At 36.7% G+C, this 19969-nt stretch overlaps 1 protein-coding gene and 1 long non-coding RNA gene across 3 annotated transcripts in view; one reads left to right on the forward strand and one right to left on the reverse strand.

The window, feature by feature from the left end:
* PRKN (parkin RBR E3 ubiquitin protein ligase) overlaps window positions 1–19969 on the forward strand; it is a 682323-nt gene that overhangs the window by 14722 nt on the left and 647632 nt on the right. The gene's annotated exons all lie outside the window — the stretch shown is intronic.
* Window positions 1546–19884, reverse strand: LOC111926947 (uncharacterized). Its single transcript, XR_002863297.2, has 2 exons — window positions 9597–19884; window positions 1546–4160 (listed from the first exon to the last, which is right to left on the reverse strand). It is a non-coding gene; the product is annotated as an uncharacterized LOC111926947 (long non-coding RNA).

Below are 19969 nucleotides of genomic sequence, written 5' to 3' on the forward strand. Positions count from 1 at the left end.
AAGCTGCAGAACATGGTACAACCAATGACATTTTTTCTTAAGGTAGCATAGGACATGTAGGTAAACATACTTAGTTAGATTTCCTTATTTATGTTAAGTTGTAAGAATAGCAAGAAAGTCTCTAAGTGTAAATGAGTTTGGATGGAAGTTGGGGTCACTTAAACAGTTACCTGCTTTTGAATAAGAATGTATGATGGCAGGTAAGGGAAGAAAAAGCCATTTTTAAAAACATGGGTATATTAATATTTGTTTTCTCTGCTACAATTCCAAGATAGAATAAATTTTAGTTTGTTTCTGCAGAGCTTGTGTCTCATTCAGTTTACATTCAATGTGCCACTGTAATGTCTCCAGACTCTGCCTACCTTGTTGTGTCCTATTGAAATCTGATTTGAAATTGGGGTGTATGATCTTGCCTTTGATGATAAACACATGGTACTTGAAATGTTTCTCTAATTATTCTGTCACTCCTTGAAACTGGCTTTATTTTCTTTTAATATTTCGTTATTGGAATATTTCTTTCTGTATATTTAAAACCCAAAGAAGAGAAAAGGAATTGAATCAACATCATTCCATAGGAAACAACAGGTAATCTAAATAATGAACTGTCCTACACAGCTTGCTTACAATATGCAGTCTGCTTATACTCAGCCGTAAGCCACAAGACTATATTTGTCCTGTAAACATCACTTTAGTGTCATGCAAAGAGAAGCATAAGTAGCTGGATTTGATAGTACATTTTCTTTTTTTTATTTGAAAAAAAAAAAAATCCTCCTGCTGTAAGAATTCTGGTTGTGAACTCGTTTTGTTACTGGAATAGTTATGGAGCTGTGTGTCAAACTTCAGGAGGAAAGTAGTTTTAAACTATCGGAAGTGTATAATGAAGTCTGAAGTTTTGTTCAGAAGGATATACATCAACAGTTTCAAAAGTACAGAGAATTTTGGTTTATCTGTATGCATTGCACCTTGCTGAGGGGACCTCAGTTGGTGAGTCCTAGGTTTGGAGTATTAGCCTTCAAACTAATGTTTCCCCAAACTTTTAAATTATGCTAGTTAAGATACTCCAGGATTATAAAAAGCTAGAGCTTTTAGAATGTATTGCATTTTTAAAAATCTCACTGAGTGCTCAAATTTGTGATAAAATGCTGCCTTCTCTTGATAATTTTATCCTGTATTTTCAGGCTTCCAAATTTTGTGATTTGCTCTTGTGCACCTGTGTTCTGGTAAGCTCACATTTGGAGGCAAACCCATGTATAGCAAGATTTTAAGAAAAGAGATGGGAAAGTCTGGAAGCAAGCATGCTGTCCTATCCAGTCAATTTTACTTCTTAATGAAAGTGTGAAGTAATGTCTTCTAAAAATTTTTGTGTTTAGATTGCAGATATTTATTTGGTGTAAACTGATAATGAGTCAAAACTAGTTATCTAAGAGATGTAGTCTACTTAACACTTTTTATTTACATCCTAAAAAAAAAGGCTACATTAGCAGTAACCTTATTGGCAGAATTGTCAAAGTAGTGATTAAAATGATTCACTTTCTTAACTCTTAGTGTGTTTGAATAGCTCTTAGTATTTGAAGCAAGTTGTAGAGATTTCTTTAGAAGGGAAGGACTTAATCCATTGCAAACTTAGTAAATATTCTTGTTAACTCTAGTTCCTTATAAACAGAAGGTTCTAAATTTTAGGCTAGGGCTCACCTGCCTTATGATGACAGAAATTCCTGTCTGAATAAAATTGAAATGAGAACACTAATGTCATCAATGGTTCTGAGTTAACCTTTTTCCAAGCATTTTGGAGAGAGGATGGTAGTTAATTATTAGAAATACACACACATGCACACACATATGTGTGTGTGTGAGTGTTATCTATGTATATATCACAAAACATGCTGAGTTGGATGGGATCATCTGGTCAAACTCCTGGCCCTGCACAGCACCATGCCTAGATAGTCACACCATTTTCCCAAGAGCATTTTCCAAATGCTTCTTGAGCTCTGTCTTTGGTGCTGTGACCTGGGGAGCCTGTTCCAGCATCCACCCACCCTCTGGATGAAGAACCTTTGCCCAATATCCAAACTCAACCTCCACTGACACAACTTCAGGCCACTCCCTCACGTCCTGTCACTGATCACCACAGAGAAGAGATCAGTGCCTGCCCCTCCTCTTCCCCTCATGAGGAAGTTGTAACTGCAGTGAGGTCTCCCTCAGTCTCCTCTGGGCTGAACGGACCAAGTGACCTCAGCTGCTCCTCATATGGCTGCTCCTCAAGGCCCTTCACCAGCCTTGTTGCTGTGCTCTGGATACTTTCTTAGAGCTTAATGTCTTTTAAACGTTGTGTCACCCAAAATTGCCCCCAGCACTGGAGCTGAGGCTGCCCCAGCTCAGAGCAGAGCAGGACAATCCCCTCCCTTGCCCAGCTGGCTGTGCTGTGCCTGATGCCCCCCCGGACAGGGCTGCCCCTCCTGGCTGCCAGGGCACTGCTGGCTCGTGTTCAGCTTTCCATTAAGCAGGATACACAGGGCCCTTTCTGGGGCTCTTCTCTCCAGCATCTCCTTCCCCAGCCTGTCCATACATCCAGGGTTAGCTCTCCCAGGTGCAGAATCTGGCACTTTCCCTTGTTGAACTTCATATGGTTGGTGATTTCCCAGCCCTCTAATTTGTTGAGGTCTCTTTTTAGGGCCTCCCTCTCTTCAAGAGACTCCTAAATAGTTTCTTCCAATTTTGTGTCCTCTGTGAACTTGCTTTATATCCCTTCCAGTTCTGTTTCCAAGCCATTTATGAAGATTTTGAAGAGCACAGGGCTGAGAATGGAGCCCTCTGGAACACCCCTAGTGACAGGTCCCCAGTCTGATGTCACCTCATTCACTGTAACCCTTTGTGCCTGACCTGTGAGCCAGTTGCTCACCCATCCCATGATGTGTTCATCCAGCTGTGTGCTGGACATTTTGTCCAGAAGGATCCTGTGAGAGAGAGTATCAAAAGCTAAACTGAGATAAAAAATATTACAGTAACTGGCTTCCCTTGATCAGCTAGGTGTGATCATAAAAGGAAATCAGGTTTGATAAGCAGGACTTTCCTCTCATGAAGCTGTGCTGGCTGTGACCAATGACTGCATTGTCCTCCAGGTGTTTCTGAATACCTTCAGTATCCATAACTTACCAGGCACTGAAGTGAGACTGACAGACCTATCATTAGCAGTTTATAACACACAATGGCTAATGCATAGCTTTCACTCTGATATTAGCAAAATTTTAAAATATCTCTCCAGTTTTTAACTCAAAGTTAGTTTGTGCATGTTAAATTAACTTTTTTTCCATAAAGGCAACAAAATTTCTAATTTCATTTAGCAGTGTCAGTAGTTGGTGTATTTAGGGTGACTGAGCATTCTTGGCAGTTACTTGGTCTGCAATTCAGTTTGCAGTTTCACAATACAGCTAACCTGTTCAAGTGGGTAGGAAAAACAAAGAAACAGCTAAAGGTGATTCCAGCACCTTTCAAATGCCAAAACTCTAATTTGTCTCCCTCAGTGCTGAGCTGATTCTGGTCTTCATATTTCCCTTTAGTTTTAGTTGTCGTGAGTTTTACCTCCTTGAATTGAGCAATGTGTTCCAGTGCCTCACTGCTCGCATAGTGAAGGATTTCTCCCTAAGGTCTAATCTAACTCTGCCCCCTTTCAGTTTAAAGCTATTCCCCCTTGTCCTGTCAGTACAAATCCTAGTAAAAAGTGACTGCATTTCTCTTATAGGCCCCCTTTAGGTAGTGGAAGGAGCTGTAAAGTCTCTCTGGAGCCTTCTCTTTTCCAGTCTGAACATTCCCAACATTCTGTGTGTCCTGGGAGAGGTGCTCCAGCCCCTTAATTATCTTCATGGCAGGTCATATTCTTCTAATGTTGGAAGAAGCTGGATGCAGTACTCCAGGAGGGATCTCATCAGAGTGGAGTAGAGGGGGAGAATCATCACCTCCGTTGACTGGCTGGCCACTCTGCTTCTGAGGCATACTAGGAGTTGTTCCTTTAATCACAATAAAATCCTGTATCACTTGACAGAGCTTTTCTGGAAGATGCTTCAAAGCCACAGAAGAATTTCTGGAATTATTTGAGCTGGTTTCAGAAATCTGGATTTTGTGTTCCTGGTACTAGGTGTTGTTAGCACAGGATTTACAGACACCTGCAGAGAATTGCAAATGTAAAATGAGTAAGTAGTAAATGAAATTAAATGCTCTTTTTGTGAGATACAAATGGAACAGTAGAGAAGCACTCCTGATTTTTACTGTTGCTTTGTTGACTCATATGTTGTTTAACTCTTGCAAAATTAAAGATAAAAATATCTTTATAACCTGTAAGTTTTTTTTTTTAATAAGGGGCTAGTAAGAGCCTGCATAGGATTGAGTGAGTATCTAGCCATGCTAGCAGTCTGACTTCTGATACTGATGTGCTTATTAAATATTCATTAAAAAGTTCTACAGTTTTTAATGAAATAATTGAACAATAATCTCCTGTTGAGGCAGTCTTTGCTCTACCCTAACTTTGGTTCTTACAGTGGTAGAATTTCCATTCATTGTGGCTGTGGCTTATAGTAGAAGTAATTAATTAAATCTTTGTAGCTTTTTTTCCCTTTACATTCAGTTTATGACTCAATATAAAATCCAGTTTATTTTGTTGCTTTTCCTTGACATTAGTGGCTATTACATTTTCTGCATTTTTCACATGATTTCTAAAATAATTAATACATTAATCTTCTAATGTTTTACCAGAGTTTCTTGTAACATTGGCTCAGAATGCCTTTGATTAGACAAGTGTTTATATCTTGTATAAATAAACAGTCTTAGTATGTCCTCATTTCTTCTCATGTGGTCATGTAAAGTCCATGCAGATTTTTCTTTCTCCTAAGATATTAACCTAAAATCTTTTGGAAATTTCCATTTTCTTTACTAATATTTCCTTATTGAAAGAAATGAAGAAATTTCTGGACTGGCTTGTAATGGGAGTTATTACGAGACCTGTTAAATATATGTATTTGAATTGTGCTTTTAAGTTTTGGCATTTGATCATTTTAGAGTGTGAAATTACTTCATGGAATTACTATCCATATTGAAAACTAGAATAGAAGGTCTATTTTTTAACCTCGACTTCCTGCTTTGTATTCAGCCCATGCACTTTGTGCTCATTGATATAAACAGCCACAAAAGAAAGGGTGGACTGCATTAAATCAGGATGTGATGCATCCTGAACTTACTGTATATGAACCCACAACAATCAGTATTTCTAAGAAGAAACAGAATAGGTGGTGGTGCTGAGAATTTCTGTGCCATATAGGCTTTATAAACCATGCAGCAATGAAGACAATTTAATATGCAAAGATACAAGCATATTTAAATAATGTTCCTTTGAAAGACAAGAGTCCATTGTATATACATACACAGAGTCACTAGAAGTTAAGTGAGCATATCTTCGTATCATGTGTTGAAATTTTGTAAGGTCCCTGTGATGATGATATGCCTCACACTGTGAGCAGTTAAAAGAAACTGGTTCTTTTATAATGAGATGGGAATTGATTCCTTAATATTGGTTACAAATTATGATGATTTTGAAAACAATCTGTCAATATTCTGCTCACTTTGAATATTCTGACATATGTTCAGTAGCATTGTAAGGAATGTGAATTTCAAAGCCTCCAATTTTTAAGAAATGAATTTAGGAAGTACCTTTAAATGATGCAAACATTTGAAGTTCCAACCTGTCTTTCAATTTTTTCCTCTAGGATTTCCCTTTTATTGAATGAGAAAACATAATTCTAATATTCCTTTTTTGGTTTTGGGTTTCTTTTCTTTTTCCCTTTTAATGAAATTAATATAGTTGAAACTGGAGTAAGACAGGTGCCAAACCTTTTTCTTAATTCCATCTCAGCAGCCTGGGTGGTTGGAGTACAGGAACTTGACCCCTTTTTGTTGCTGTCTTGTGTGTTTCTCCCTTGTGAAAGCCAATACAATCTGCAAAGCCAGCATAGATAAAGAGCCCTGGAGGGTTGTGGTATAGTAGCAAGACTGTTTTGTGACCATGTTCTGAAGGCAGACCGCAGGTGACAGTATTATTTACTTTTGTTGCTTGGGGTCCAAAGAGAGAATAAATTGCTATTGATTTTTGAGACATTACAGTGAGGTGTCTGAATGCCTGCAGAATCGCTGGGTGGTAGGACAGTCAGAGTCTGCATGGAGACTGCTTTGGAAAGCCTTTTTTCGCCTGTTGTTTTCGTTTGTGGGTTTTTTTTTTTTTTCCTTAATTTTCAGAACCAGCTGCTAGAAAATTTTGTTGTTTATTACAAATATATTTTATCTCTCCAAAGAATAGAATTCAACAGCCATTTTATAACAATTTGAAATAGATGAATGGAGTTTGGAATACAGCCATCTGTGTACATTACTGTTAAGAAGAGAATGCTGAGCATTGCATTAAATTAACCACTTCATTAAAGACATCTCTTTCAGAGGTATAACAATTTATAAGAAGAAAATCAACTGTATGGAAGTGGAAATGATATACAGCTAACAGTTTTCCCCACCCTCTCATCACAAAGCTCATTTTTGCGGACTATTCAGGTTTGACATAATTAGTCTTCAGAGGTACTTTGCCAATTGGGGGAAAAAGGAACCCGCTACTTTAATGTTTGTTACTTTAAGATCTTATAGCAATGCTACATCGTAGTGACACCTGCTGGGAGAGATCGGAAGGAAAAAGCTGAAACTATGGCTGCTGCCTGTCAGCTCTTTTCCCGGAGAGCAGAGCGTGTTCCCGGGGTGGCAGTCCGGGATGACGCGCGGTTTGTAGCTCCCCTGGAGGGCATGTGCTGTCACTCCTCTCCGAGGAGCCTGACTCCCCTGCCATATTCACTGAGCCTCACAAACTCACGCGGATGTCATTGGGCGTTTGGATCTCCCAGCTGGCACTTAAATGCACAGCACCAATGAGCCTAGGTGGGTGTGTAATGATGGAGGGTATTCAGAATGGTGAATCCCAGGAATTAACCTGCCTACACTAAGCGGGGCACAAAACAAGATTTCACTCTTCTTTAGTTGATCAACATTTGTGTGTTTGCTGTTCTGCAATGATAATTTATGACTGCATTCATACCTATCTGGCTGTTTACCGTGGGAAGAGGAATTTCCTGTGTGAAGAAACTTTTCAGGACCAGCTTCCAAGTATAAACAAACAGAAGCTGATTGATTCTAAGCTACAGCTTCCTCCCACCCCAAAGCTGAACAGAGTGAAATTTCCAAGACTTTTACTAATTGTAACTTTCAGTTTTCAAATTATGTGGAGAACTGTGAAACTAGCAAACATTTTTTGACAAAAGCAGTGGAAAGAGCAGAGGGATCATGTACTTGTTCCTCTGCTACTATAGCTTCATTTTTGCTTGCATCTGGTATAGTTCTCTGATTTATAGCTCTTGGTGTATTTGTCTTGAGATTTGCCTCAAAACAAGCTGGATACTTGAGCCTGAGAAATAACTATCTGATTTCTGTCCAGGATACTGCTTCTCAGAGACTTCTTGAAGATTTATGTAAAGCAGTTCCCTGAACAAGAGTGCAAGGACTTTGTCTGTTCTTAAAGCTATAGAACCCTTTTTTGTTTCTTTTCAAATTCTCTGCAATTGTTTTTCCATTCAATTAAGAAAGTTCTCAGAAGTGACACCAAAACTCAAAGGTTTTCAAAGAGTTCCCCCATAATCTCCCCTAAGAATCGTCTCTTCTCCTTGCTCTGAGGGCTCTGTCTTGGTACAGGATGATAGGTCTGTGTCAAGTTGTATTTCCATTGATAACAGCAGTGCTGGAAATTTTCTTCCTATTTATAGGTATATATATTATCCATCCATAAAAAATGTATGAAGCTCAAGATTTAGTTAATTGCCATAGTCAAAGAAAATACACCTTCTGGCTTCTGAGCAGTAGAGCTCTGTAAAAGATGAAAGACCCTGAAATTACCTCCCTTTATCTTTTCTAAGGAAGGGCTACTTGTATTTCCCAGACTGACAGACATTAAGCCAGCAGCCTCTCCATAACAGTGAAGCCATGTAACAATGAGGCTGTGCCAGCAAAGATCAATAACTGCCACTTAGTTGAAGGGTAACAGTCTGTTCCTACCTGAACCAGTAGTTTGCCCATGACAAATAATCCTTGAAGATAATCAGATCACACCACTTGATTTAATTCACTTTCTACAGCAGAAGTATTTGTTCAATGGACCACAAACCCCTCTGGTTTAGCATGATTTCATATATATTTGCTCATTTGTCTTATTCCACACTATTAAATTTTGTTTTTACTTCTTATATCTAAAAGGTCTTGCTATATAGCATTAAAAATAAGCTTTTCTTTAAAACATTCCCTACTTCAGCTCCCTATAGCAAGTCCCTAGCCTAGTAAGTGCCAGCTTCCAGAGAAATTAAACTTAAAGGAAGTCCTGATAGTGTCATTTAATAACATCTGATGAGAGACTGGTGATGGTCTGCTCCATTTCTGCTGCTCCTGCCAGACTCTTCCATCCAATAAATCTTTTTACAGTTAACTTTCTGTGAAAGCTACTGGGCTGTCTTGCCCTGGGTTTTCTTGAGAGCTAAGAGAAAGTTCAAAAGTGAATTTGTGGGAGCCAGGCCATCCTGAATTCCTAACACTGATGTTCTCTTGCTGTTCTTAGATTCTTCATTGTTGGATAATGAACTTCTAATCTTGTGTAATGGTGCTTGATATTTACACTTGTACTTATTTATCTAAGAAAGTTTTACTTTGTAATATTTAACCTGTGAAACAGCACAATGAATTTTATATGTCTTTCATTAAGTATACCATTATCGTTGTTTGGCTGTGAAGGTTATTGTCCTTTACAACACAGCACCTGGTATGAAATGAGTTAATGCTGGTAGTCTGCAGAGAAACTGTTTTTATGAGAAAAATAAAATTACTTTGAAAAAAAGTACTTTAATTGAAAACCCATTTAAGGGGTAAAAATATATTATTGATTGTGATCAAAATGTCCCAGATGCTGATGAATTCATCAATTTCTGGTTTAGATGTGTTATAAATCTTTTAGTGGAGGCAGGTGAATGTGAATGAGGTAAGTATTTTCAAAGTATGGTGGCACGTTACTTTTTATGTGTAAGTTTTTTGTTCTTTTCAATGTACCTGTGAATGGAAACAGCTTTTTAAGGGCTGCACTAGAAAAATAACACACAATGAAATGTTCATTATAAATCAAGCTGAAATCAAACTGGTTTACACCAATAAAAAGTATGTTTAAAAAATCATGACAAATTCTTTCAAATATTGCTGAAAAATTATTTCAGTAGTTACTCTGCTAGCGAAAAAAATGTGTTGTAAACAAGTGTAAACGATTAAGCTTTCAAGTACAGTGAGAAATTAGACCAGTATTTTTTATAGTAGTATAAGTGGCAACATCTTTCATTTAAGTTTTCAGATCAAGATTCATAAAACAGTATTTAAAGCATTCATAAAGCTACATTAATTTGAAGATCATCTATGATGAATCTGTATTATAGAATAATATTGCTTTTTGTGGCAATAATACAATCTTAAGAATGGAAAATACTCACCAATAATTGTATTTTCCAAGATGTACAGCTCCTTACTGTCCATAGGAAAGTCTACATGGAGTAGGGAAGTCATAAATTAGATAAATTTTTGAAGGTATCTTATCTCTTCCTAAGTTCCAGGAATAATTAAGCTTCTTAGTCAGGGCCTGAGCACATCTGATTCACTGAGTTAGCATCAGTTTCAATTCAAAACACATGTGTGACAGGAACCTTTCACACAGACTGTGTGGGTGGTGAGAGAGCACAAACAGAGCCACAGATAGTGTTTGAAAGTACATTCTGTGCTTGCATAAATGTATCCCAAACTAGGATAAGGAAGCCGGCCATCCTACAGCTGAAACTGGGATGTTTTGTGCTGGACTCATGAGGTGTTAGATACGGCTTCTTTTAAGTGCTAAGGCTGGTGCAAATTGTAGGCTCTGATCCCTCTATGCACACAGAGACTCAGTCACTGTGTTGAGACTGGAAGAACCCTCTCTCTGGTCCCCTTTCCAGCTTAGAGCTTTTTCCTAGAAAGAAGTTGTGGTTTCAGGGTGACCATGGCCTGGAAATCAGCAGGCAGGTGAGTGCTCTGGTGACTAGACCATTGTATAAAAGGAGCACTCTTAAGTTTCTTCTAACTGGAATAAAATAAGTACCAGTGTGCTGCTAGCACAGTTTTGCACAGTCCTTTTTAAACTGAGCTGTGAGGGTTGTACCTTCTTGAAGAAAGGGTGATGCTTCCTGTGGTGCAATTTGTGATGGAAGGTACCTTCTTGCATTATTGCTGCTTCTTACCCCCATGGTGGTCTGTACTCTGTCTAAAAGGGTTTACAGGTGTGCTACATAAACTGTACTGAGACTCTGATAGTGCCTTTTTGGTTTTTTTTTATTAGCTCAGTTCCTCATGTCCTAACCAAAAGACAATCTTCTGCTGCAATGTGGGGAGAGCAGCAATTCCATAAATATATATGGTATATGAACCAGAGTGTTTGTAGCATGAAGCTACAGACAGTTTTTTATAATGAGACCCTATATTTATAACTTGTTTGCCTCACTGAAAATACTACGCATGCTGTTTTGCTTTCCAGAAAACAGATATTTTGTATACTTGAGTAAATACTAACTGAAGGATATTACAAATAGTGGTCTTTTTCTTTGGTTTATTGTTTAATGAAGTGCTTGACTGTCCAGAGGAGGTGGTGTGCGTTCTTTACTGCCAGGATATAAAAAGGGAAATAGAAACAAATAAAGTTTTTTTAAATTTTTTTTTTCTTTTGGCAAATGGAACCTTCTCCCCCACCTCTGCTCCAATTACCATGACCCTTGTAAAGGTATTTAATTGCTGTCCAATTCTTAGAACAATAAACTGTAAAAATAAGATTGCAGGGAAAAAGAATTCATGTTTTCTGTGGAACTCCTGAACATGCAAATTCGGTCCTAGTCTTCTAATTCCTGCAGCAAATTCATCTGCATGTGGCTGTCCACATCAGTCTGCTAATTGTGCTAGAGATAGTCATGAATATCACAGAGCTGATAAGGACAGACTAAATGTATTTGACTACTGAAGCTTAAATTAGAAATGAAGTTGAATTGGGAGTCTAAGATGCATAAGTAAATAATAATAATAATAATAACAATATTAAAAAATTCCTGTATATAATTGGAAAAAACCCCACAGATTTTGGAAAACAGGATGCATTTTAGTAAAAGTCAGAATGCCATTATCAGATAAGTGGCTTCAAAGATACATGTGTTTACAGGTTTATCTGTCAGCAGTGTCAGAGGTACTGTTCAGACTTTACTTTCACAATAAGACCAGCTATCTTCTATGTAACATCAGCTAGCATTTTCAGAAAGTTGTATTATCTTCCTTTTGCTTCAATGCCTTAAGAGGGATGAAAAGCGTAATAATGTTTTGGATTGTCTTGTTTGTTTTTCTTTTTGGTGTGAGGACGGAGATTTTGCTGGGGGGGTTGGTTTGGTTTCTGTTTTGGGTTTGGGGTTTATTTTGTGACTATCAAAATGCTCAAAAAGTATTTTTTGAGTATTATGATCCTGGCTAAAAGAAGAACTACTATACCTTTGATTTTGGGGTATTGATAAATATTTTAAATCTAACTTGTAGTATTCTTCAATTTTTCAAGCTGGTTTCAAAAGTAACCAGACTTTCTGGGTTTGGGTTGCAATCTATTGAAAGGATAAGGAATTGCATCAATTATAATCACAGGCAGCACAAAGGTCACATGAGAGGTGTTGGGAGCTTCATCCAGATTTGTTCAGGGACTAGCAAAACAAAATTCTGAGGTTATAAAGCAGCAAAGGTGTGATTTAGTAGAGCTTAAAATCAGGTGTTTTACTAACACAAAAGTAACAACTCTTAGTCATTATTGACTTGCATTGTGTTTGTAGCAGTGACCCAGAGGTGAGAGGCTCCACATCTCATTTCCAACCCTCTGAGCTATGTAGCCCTCCATAATTTAATTTGATGCAAAGCAATTATCAGGCAATTGATTTTTATTGATTGTGCTTAGGACAGAAACATTTCTGTTGCAGCAGACAAGAACTTCTGGGATTGCCATCCACCTGAATTCACAGTAAGCAGATATATATTTAAAGCTATGTTACTGAAGCTCTTAATGACCTTAGATGTCAGCAGGTAGAATGTTTCTTTCTTTACTTTTTCTGCCAGTGCATACTCTCTGATCATTCTTAGGTTCTTTGTAATTTTCTTGTCCTTTATTTTTGCTTTCTTTTGGTTTGCATGGATGCTTGCCTGTTTACTTTCTTCCCAAGCCCTCTAATTTTTGAATATTCTCTAGTATCTCTTTCCCCCTTCCTCATTTCAATATTTTCCATTGCCAGGTCTTCCTCTTACATGTGTTTTCTTTCTCTCCTTACTAATTTCTACCATATTTGATGACCCTGTAATATTGTCTGTGGATCCCCTTTCTCTAATCTTTTGTCTTGTGATTCTCAGGTTCTCTTGCTACTTCTGTGGAGATTTGCTTCTTTGCTTTAGCAGTTGCTGTCTCAGCCATTTCTCATTTCACCTCCTTTGTACACCTGAATTGCACCTGTAGACCTCTCTTCAGAAACCTACAGCACTAAGTGTGCGTTAGTGCTGTAATGTGGTCCATGTGTGTAGTTGCTCATAAAGTGTGGATGCCTCACTAACAGGCACTGAATTGAGACATGCAGATTGTTTCAGATGTCAAGTACTTCAATTTATAGCACAGTTACTTATTTTTTCTAACTTAATAAGAATGAGAATGTATACCACATAATTTAATGCTGGGATATGATTTCTGACATATCAGTCAGAGTCTCAGTATAATGTGCAGAAAGTAATGCCGCACAGATTTAAGAGTATAAATATAGTGGAGGAAAAAAAGAGATTTTAAGAACTATCCCAAACAGTTAGAACTATATTTGCAAAATACTAATTTATTAGGTTATTGTAAATACCAATGGATCTTTCTGGACTGTAGTCACTGTGCATTGATAGATGATTTTAACTCCCAATTTTAACATAAATTCCTTCATGATCACATTATTCTACTTAGAAGTAGTTTAATTGCATAACAAAAAAAGTAACTGAAAATGAATCATAACTTGTTAAAACTGAAAGAAAATGCTGAAAATGTTTTTATATGAGGACTTTCAATAGAAGTTTTATTCTGAGTAATTGTCTTGGTCTATAGGTCTTTGACTACCCTGTCAGTGAAATTGGTTTCACTGTTGCTCTCTGATAAAGGTGACCTGGAAATTCAGGTCATGGGTTTCAGTATGGGCAGTAGAAGACAACTTTTACAGGCTAGTTGTGGGAATTGATAAAGCTTTTGGAAGAGCTTTGGGAAATCTTTCCACTGAAGCCTTATTTCTTGATGCAGTGACTTAGGAGACAGAACATTTTGCAGCTGATCTTTGTAGCTTGTTAATTCCTTGCAGTTCAAGGCAGATTGTTAAGCATGGCTAAAATGTGCACGAAGAAGATAGGACTGAGTAAGTTTCATTCTGCCACCACAGTTTTTGGCAAACTGATATTTGAGCATTGTTGTAGTTGCCCTTTTAGATGTGATATTAATACTTTTAAAGCCATTTTTAATCTGTTTGGGTTTTTTTTTCTTTTTTAATGATTCTGGCATGTTGCAATACACTGAAAACATACTGTCTGATGCTCATTTTGCCTTTATATTTACAAGTGGAAATAACTCATATGATAAAAATGCAAGAAATGATAGCACCAATGGAAATCTGTACTATTCTTCTATGTTACTGTAGTCATTTTCTTTGATAAGTCAATCAAGCTTCTTTACTAAATTACTAGCAACTACTTTAAATCCTTTCAGAGTGATTTAGAGACGTGTCCTCTAATTTTCAGAATTTCATAAAGGTTTTTGTATCCATAGTCTGGAGTTTTGGTATGAGAGGAGAAAATACTTGCTGAGTATAACACCACCCACATTTTCCAGTATCCTGCATCTACTTAAGTTTGATAGAGTCTTCAGAAGTCAGTGAAGACTTTGAGGGCACTCTTCCCAATGTCCTATTCTAGTCTCCATTTTTGGGTCTTAATCCACTATAGTTGTGTTATCAGTCCTGTTTCCTTTGCCCTTTCCAAGAAAGTTTTCTTATTTCAAGACAGGCTGCAGCGGCACATCATTTTGGAAGGACTTATGAACAAGACAGATGTTCAGGGATAAATTATTCCTCAGTCTTTATCTGTGGAGAAGCACAGAAGAAATGGAAGGAAATCAAATTTGGGAGAAATTTGTAGAAGTATAGAAACTTCAAATGTCACATATTGTTTACCTGAGGAAGCCCTTGAGCTTATGAGGGGAATTTCTGTGCAGATGCCCTGGAAGAATATGCCACAGGCTTCAAGAAAGCCTGACTACTTAGGAGGAGACAAAAAAGCTTCTCCATGGTGCTATGCAACACCAGGTAAATTTACCTTGTTTCCTATAGGTAGGTGCCCCTTGCCTTGCCCCTGTGCCACCTCTGTGCCCCTAGACTATTGGTTCCTGACCCCATACTTAACCTGAGACACTGCAGAAAATCCTGGTCTTTTGTCACTGGAACCCTTTGGTGGGATTTTGGATTAAGCCCCACTGGAAATCTATACAGAGGACCTTTCCTGTCTTTTTTTGCTGACCTATCTGTGGTGTGTGTAAGTTTGGATACAGTGACTGTCTGTGCCCACCCAAGACGCTTTGGAGTGGTAGCATCAACACTGTCTATTTTCCACACTGCTACATTTAGCAATGTACGAGTTTACTGACATGAAACTGAATGTTTGGTATAAATGTTTAAGAAGAGGGATGTAGCATCCTATAGGTTGTGCTTCTGAACTCTGTACTGAAACCTTGGGAAATTAAGCAATATTGCATCTATCAATGAAGGTTAGTTTATAATTAGTATAACATTCAGGTTTCCATTAGCTTTATTTGTGATCAGCAGCAAATCCAGGAAGTTAAAATCCCTTTTCTGCAATTTTGGCATAGGTACCTTTAACCGCTTTTCTGCAAAGCAGGAGTGTGTAATATTGAAGAGTGTGAATGGTTTACTACCTAACAATGAAGATAATATAGGTAGTTTTAGAGTACTTATGTAATTGTGGAGAGAAAGTTAACACCTATTTTGTAAATTAAATAGAGGAAATAATAGAGACAGATGAAGCTTAGTAAAATATTAAAATCTGTTAAAATCATCCTACTTAGCTTATTGAATAAAGGGAGAAGTAATGTCTTTTGAGTGTCTGATAGCAATTTGCATTGGGAACATTTATTTGATTAGTTTGTGAAAACAACAGTGTGTCACTTCAATAATTTTTGGTTGCTTTTCCAGTTTAAATGAAACTCAGCTTGCAAAACTTAAGATTTCTTACCCCTTTCGCTATTGCAGGAAAATATATTTAATCTGAAAATCAGTCAGACTAAGCCATATCAAATGAGCAATATCATCAGTTCCCTTTGAATACATGGCTTTTGAGAGTCTGAACAGAAAACTGAAATCCTGCTTATTTGTCCTAATGGTTCATATTAGACTTAAAAAAAAAAAAAGTCATGGTTTTCAGTGGAGGTGGATTCTTTTGCCTGCTCATTGACTAATGCAGAACATAAGGCAGTATTTGCCACCAGCATGTTCTTACTACTGAGTTCTTGTAAGTAGAACAAAGAATTACAGCAACTCAGATAAAGCAGCACAGAGAATCTAAAGACTATCCATAGTTAACAAAGCCTGCTGTTTTATTACACAATTCAAAATGGTCACCAAAGGAAGAGAGATACAGATTTTATATTTGCTTTGTATTGTGTTTTTCTAGTTAATAGTAATCCTTCATTCAGAGACTTGGGTTTAGTGAATTCTAGGACACTTTTGTTAGGTTAAGGGTCTTGAAATTCTGTACTAGGACTCCTAAGCAGTGAAAACTTAATTTGAAATCATTTGAGGGCAGAATGACAGATCAATGGCAAGATTGGTTAAGTGTAGAGAGGAGAAATCAATTTATAACAGATAAATCACTACTTATTAATGGACTAATTAAATAGCCTAGGGTAATCCTTTAAATGATTCCTAGAATACATTAATTGACAGCACTGTGATGTTCTTTGAGTTATTGTTCCCTTTTCTCTATGTATTTGAAATAGAATATTGCTCCATACATAAGGAGAGTTCAATTTTATTGATGGTTTATTGGTCAATGAAGTACAAGATATGATGATTACAAGCATTGAACAATACATACAGAAATGAAATACCAACATTGTTCTTAATTGATAAGTTTTCAATTTTGAGTCATGATATAACATTGAATCAGTCATCATTGCACTCATAGTTAAAAGTCTTTTATCCTAGTGTATTTATATATACTGCATGTTAACTACTAATCTGTGGCCTTTTTGCAGTATTATGGCAGTCAGACATAATTATAGCCTCAGGTGTCTGGGGCTAAGTTTCACAGTTTGCACATGAAGACATACTTAAGCATCTGGAAAAATAACGAAGAATTACTGTTAGTTTGGATATAACAAGTAGGGTCATGGAAAGAAATAATAGGTCATTTAATATGGTGAAGAGTAAATTAAAAAAGTAATCCAACTTGAAACATTAAGAAAGAATTTTTTTATATATGGTGAATGTATTTCAACAATAAACAGAGAATTCAGTTACAGAAGGTAGTACTTGAACAAGGAATGATCAGTCCTTTGCTGTTAATAATTTCTGTATGAGTCTTATTCAAGGAAATTTTATATTATGATGTTTATCTTTTGGGGAGATGAAATCTCCTCAAAAGATAAATTGATTTAGACTTCAATGTAGGTTGTGTGTGCAAGTACAAATCACTTCAGAGGAATCAGTCAGTTGTAGAAGATTGATTCAAAAATGTTTCTAATTCATTTTGTCACACTTTCATTAGTGTATGTGATAGCAATTGAAATAAATATTTGAAAGAAGTGACTGCCTGTGAATGATTTGGTTTTGTTTTAATGCTGATACCAGATATGCATTTTGAAGGAGTGTGAACATAAACAATTGCATGTGGCTCATATTTGTATAGTGTATCTTAAGAGTATATGACTAAAATTAGTAGAACAATAGTGAATAAAATAGTGGGAGTTAGATTCTCTCTGTCGAAGTATAGTTAGCTTTAAATAACATCAGAGTATTTTCCTATATATTTATTAACCTTTATGGAATTAAAATGTATTTTAAGCACTGTTATTTGCATATTTGCCTTAAAATAATATACTGCCATTAGGGATCTTATATAAATAGACTTATTCAGAAACCGTAATTTTCCAGTAAGTTCAGTTTTGCCAGTGAACACTAGACAGACAATGAAAATATTACTGTAGTTAACATTTACTTTTATTCAATTAATGAATAATTAAGAGAGAGCTTACTTTCCTTAAGTGCAGTTATCTCCTCATGTTTTCAGTGGCTTGCTGTTCATTATGTTTCTAAATGAATAATAACACAAGCTGTGGAATAAATGCCATTGGGGATTACAGATGATGATGACCCCCAGTCTGGCTCATCACTTGTAATATTTCTGTCTTGTGGTTCTAAAGATTTTCAAAGTAATTGAATCTTTCCTTTTTGTGACTGAACTCCAAAGGGGTTTTTCAATTCCCCTGTTGTCTTTTATAACCATAAAATTAAATTTTTTATCCCAGGGCTTCTGTGTTAGTAAAATTTCTTTAGAGAAAAATTAAATATGAAAGTCTTATTACTGGGAAGAAAGGAGATTTACATTCTCTTTACTAATCAATTCTGATAAAAAACAGCTTTTACAAAATTCTAAGCCAGGAAATACATTTGTGGGCTTGCAAACAAATCCACAACAAAATAAAAGCATTACAGTTCAAACTACTGGGACCATCATCAAGAGTACTCTGTATACTTGTGATTCTTAAAGTGACATCTCCTTTAGAGGTCCTAAAAGTTTTATAGAGCTATCCCACTGATCAGCTCTTCAAGACTAGTAAGTTCAATATTTTTTTAACCTCAAAGGCAACTCAGTTCTGAACAGAAATGTGTTTTCTGAATCATATTCTTTAAATTTTAAAACCAGTGTCTGATCCTTTTTGTCAGAAGTGGGAAACCACATTTCATAACTTTCTTGGTGAGTACTCCCAGCTCAAATACCTTGTTTAACTGCAGCATTGCAATAACACCTGCTCAGCACAAGTCATGGTGCGGGTTCACTGGGCAGAAACAAGTTGGAGATAAGAGTTCTTCAGTGCAAATCTTGTATATTGGTGTTAGAAAACAAGGAAAGAGTACTTGAAAGAAAGGAGAAACAGCTTTCACTTTTCTGTCTTAAATGAGTTCTTGATGGGCATTAGACAATTAAATAGGCTACTAAACCTTGATAGCTGATTTACACAAAGAAGTCCTTATTTGGTAGAAATCAGTTCATTGAATTATGGCAGAAAAATGACACAAGACCTTTAATACCTTTCTTCAGATGGATTATATAAATAATCCTGAAAAAAGTCTCAATGATGAGATTATACATGTTTATTAATTTTTGTAGTATGCATTTTCAGTTCTAGAACAACTATTATAATGATGTTATACTTTGAACAGCTGAGGTATACTCATTGATGCACTTTAAGTTCAACTTCACAAGTTTTCCTTAATATATTTTGAATTTTAGATAATTTTTTTTCTTGGGCCTCTGAAATTGTATTTCAAAAACATACTACATCAACCTTATGCCTCAAGTATATGATGAACTCCTGCCTCTCCCCAAGTTAATGTAGAAGCCACATTGGCTTCTTGTTTCACATAATGATTTTTAATTTAAAAATAAACATTGAATGCTGGTTTTGGGATACTGTAACTGGGATAGTAGGATTGATTCAGACTATTGACTACTGTGTAATTGTCACATCCTTTTTATATCTATATGTATACTTCCCTTCTGACCTTTCAGTTCAGAGGTAAGATTTTAATAATCCATTGGACAAAGCAAGCTGTGCCAGGTATTGAATTGGGCATTAACTTACTTGGAAAAATGATACTCAACACTTCAAGTTAATTGGTTCCTTTACAACTTAGTTTTGTAAAAAAATGTGGCAGGTGCAAGAATATGCACAGAAAAATGTGTATACATCTGGAAGGAGTAGTCAGAAAGAATAATGATTATTTGGCATCTTTCATGTTCAGCTTATAGGAGCATTTTCAAAGTTGGAGTATGATCATTCAGATTTGTTCCAGATTGTCCCATGAAGACTAAGAGCCTGATAGTTGCAAAGCTGCTTTTCTGTTGCTTTGGAGTATCTTCCCTTGAAAGGAAAAGATTAAGGGTTTTTGTGAACTTTAATACTACAAAAATCAACTTTGTGCTTTTTCACCCCTTCTGACATCAACCTGATGGCTTTTGCCTTGGCTTATTGTCACCACTGCCACTCTTCTGTAGGAGCCAGTGCATAGGAAGGACACAAGTGGCTGGTAGTCCATGGATGTGCTTCATAACTGCACCATGCACAGGGGTCTCTAGTCCAGGGATGGGATACTGTAATGTGCAAGAGTGGTACCTCAGCTGCCTTCTAGACACTTGGGTAAATCCAGTCAGGTATCAGTGAGAGGCGTGGTCCTGTAGAGCCCACAGTCTATGAAAAAGACAGAACAGGCTGTATTTGGTCTAAGGAAGAAAACACTGAGGTGTTGTTGCTGTCTAGCACTGTCTGATTGGATGATGCACAGTGAAATGGAGCACTTTGCACAGGTGCACTGTGATGGGACAGGAAGCAACAGGACATAAGTTCTAAAAAATAAAGTAACATATTAGAGAAAAAAATAATCACAAGAGTACTAAGACATTGGAACACGCTGCGTGGGGAGGCTGTAGAATCTCCTTCCTTTATATTCATATCTTG

Source organism: Cyanistes caeruleus, chromosome 2 (genome assembly GCF_971803275.1).
Source record: "Cyanistes caeruleus chromosome 2, bCyaCae1.hap1.1, whole genome shotgun sequence".
Taxonomy (NCBI): domain Eukaryota; kingdom Metazoa; phylum Chordata; class Aves; order Passeriformes; family Paridae; genus Cyanistes; species Cyanistes caeruleus.